Source organism: Bison bison, unplaced genomic scaffold (genome assembly GCF_000754665.1).
Source record: "Bison bison bison isolate TAMUID 2011002044 unplaced genomic scaffold, Bison_UMD1.0 scf7180017864535, whole genome shotgun sequence".
NCBI classification, from domain to species: Eukaryota; Metazoa; Chordata; class Mammalia; order Artiodactyla; family Bovidae; genus Bison; species Bison bison.
In genome coordinates this window covers 10996826-10999931 of record NW_011495084.1, presented here as the reverse complement: position 1 = coordinate 10999931, position 3106 = coordinate 10996826, and the positions used below count along the sequence as shown (strand labels likewise).

Sequence of the window (3106 nt, the reverse complement as noted above, 5' to 3'; positions counted from 1 at the left end):
CCCTGACCAGAGATTGAACCAGGGCCCATGGCAGTGAAAGCACCGAGTTCCCTATGATTTTATTTAATGCAGTTTAAAGCTCTACTCAACTCTGGTTCAGATACAAAGAATTTTGCCCTTAATTTTCTCAAAACTTAACTGTCTTTACCCAAATGAAGTGGGCATCTATTTGGATAATAAATCCTGGTTTTTATTCCATCTCCACACAAAATTAGTGAACACATTAGTAAAGCCCTGGACACAAGGCATTAGTCTTGTTGTTCTATTAACTGCTGGGCCTCTGAAAAGAACACCAAATTAATATATTGCTCAAGCAAAGCCGAGTTTGCTGCTCATTACAATGAAGGAGAGCCCTGTATTGGCATCATCTTAGGGTGTCTCAGAGTGGAACTTCAAGGATGGGTATTTATAAGGTGAAGATGAGATTTCCAGTGTGGGAACTTGCTTGTGGCTGGACCAAGTGTGTGACGCACAATTTAAGACTGGTGAATTCAGCAAGGTGTAGGTTTTGAAATGACTCTTGGTAAGTAAACAACTCTTTGATAAGCACTCTGGTTTTCCCAGGTGAGCTGTCTAGCCTTCAGAGGAATGCATTTTCTGGATGTTTTTGAGACAAATATTTTACAAGCTCTATCTTCTTGGGCAAGAACTTCCCAGTGTAGAAAGCTATGTTAATGGAGTCCTATTTTGTATAGTTGTAAGAAGATTTTCTCAGTTCTTTATGTCTCTTATCTGTAAATGGAGATGATTCTAGCACTTACCTCATGGAGTTATTATGAGGTTTAATGAGTTAATGGAGGTTAAGCACTTAGAAAAAGTACCTGGCACGCAGAAGGTGTTATGTATCTATTTATCATCATCTTTCCAACCTAGTACATTTTAATTAGTCTTGCCCGTGCCAGATTGAGGAGGACTTTCAATCTAAATGGATTTTTAAGGATTTTTTTTCTGATAAAATCAGATTTATAGCAACGATAGTTATCTGACAGCTCCACATTACTTTGCTTTTTAAGCCATTCTGAATCAACAAAATTCATTACATTTTCATATATTGCCCTGACTTTTACCTTTCCTGAATTCTAGATATGTGTTTGCTGTCAGAGATGAAATTCCATTTCCCAAAGTGGAACTTCTCATCTTTACATGAGTTCTTCCAGCACCCAACTTGGCATTACTAGAGCCACTCAAATGTAGGAGTGAAGACAAATGCAGGTTCTGATTTCTATCCCATCCTCCCATAGGCTCTTGTCAAAGGTCTCAGTCATTAAGCAAATATTAGGTGAATACCTTGTATGCTCCAGGTTTTCTGATTGGTATAGGGAATAAAATGGTAAGCAAAGCAGATATGCAATCTCCCCTCACAAAGCATAGACTCCGTGGTAGAGATGGATATCAATCTGGTGTAAAGTTACAACTGCCACAGATAACAGACACAGGCATGTCAAAAAGACTGAGACTGCTTGCACACGTATCATTGTAACTTGGGACTCAGAACTAAGGCCACCTACATCAGCAAGACTGCATGATTTATTCCAATGATTCCTGCCCAGGGAGCTAAGACTATACACTGGTAAATATCTTTATTGTTTGCTTTAGGAACTTCCTTAAAAAATCAATTTATCTGAACTTTAGCTGCTCAAACAGTCAATGTCTCAGGATAACAGAACTCTTCACTGTATAACTCCTTGCTTCAAGACCCCCAGCTCACTCTCAATTCACTACTTCTAAATGATTAAATAAAGAACTTTGCCTGATCTCAACTGGATCCCCTTAAAACCACTTGAGTCAAGACCTCAAAACTCTATCATATCAGCTCCTGACTTCCCCTTTCTGAGACATTTCTAAGTTTTACTTGAGTGACAGGTTATGCTGGTGGTCTTTTGGAGAGGCTATACTCAATAAATCATGACAAGCTGATAGAGGCTATGAAATCAAAACACGGGGAAAAGAGTGGGTAGCAAGAGACCTGGTCTAGAATGAGAGTGGGGAAGGAGAGCTCAGAAATCTCTAGAGTAAACGATGTTGGAACTGAAAATTCAACACCGAGGAGGAATTAACTAGATAAAGAGTGAAGGAGGATCTCTCTTGCCTTTGCACTTCCAAGATGACCAAGAAAAGAATAATGACCAAAAACAAGAATAATGGTCAGACCAAGAAGGGCCTCGGCCACGTGCAGCCTATTCGCTGCACCAACTGTGCTTGGTGCCTGCCTAAGGATAAGTTTACTAAGAAGTCTTTATTTAGAACATCATAGCGCTCGCAGCCTTCAGGGACATTTTTGAAGCGAGTGTCTTTGATGCCATGTGTTCCCAAGCTTCCATTACTGCATGCATTGTGCAATGCATCGTAAGGTAGTCAGGAATCTCTCGGAAGCCCGGAAAGACTGAACACCTGTATCCTCCATTTAGACGTCCAGGTGCTACCCCATGTCCTCCTCCAAAGCCCAAGTAAGAATCCAAGTCCTTAAAGATTAAAGAAATACTGGGTTCTCTGAAATGACAATAAAATGGAAATTATACTTAAAAAAAAAAAAAAAAAACAGAGCGAAGGAGGGAGAGAACAGAGCGAAGGAGGGAGAGTGTTCCAGGCAAAGGCGTTGAATTGGGAGAGGACTGTATTTTTCTAGAATGGAAAGAAGTCTACAGGGGCTGGAGCAGCAAGAAGGATAGGAGGAAATGAAGGGTAGGAGGAAAAGTCCAAAGGATGGGCAGAACCAGCCAGGTCATAAGGACCCCACACTATGTATTGAAGACTGGAGCTCTTATTTCTGAAAGAAAAGGGCCACGACTGAAGACCTTACAGCAGAAGAGTGATAGGATCCGATTTGACACTTTAAAAAGCTCACTCTGGCTGCTGGGTGGATGGAGTGATTGTAGAGAGCAAAAGTTAATGAGACATAGTTGAGAACTGCTGTAGAACTCAAAAAAAAAAAAAAGCTAAGATGGAATTTGCCACCTGTACTGTAATCCAAGTCCGTCCTACACTCCCAGTTTAGCTTTTCACCATAGCCTGCTACCCTAGTCTAACTTAGACCATTCTCCTTTTTTGGCTGAACCACGCTGGCATGTGAGATCTTAGCTTCCTGACTAGGTATTGAACCTGTGCC

At 40.8% G+C, this 3106-nt stretch overlaps 1 pseudogene; it reads left to right on the top strand.

The window, feature by feature from the left end:
- Positions 1–2104: 2104 nt before the first annotated feature.
- On the top strand, positions 2105–2451 carry LOC104982646 (annotated as a pseudogene).
- The last annotated feature ends 655 nt before the right edge of the window (positions 2452–3106 follow it).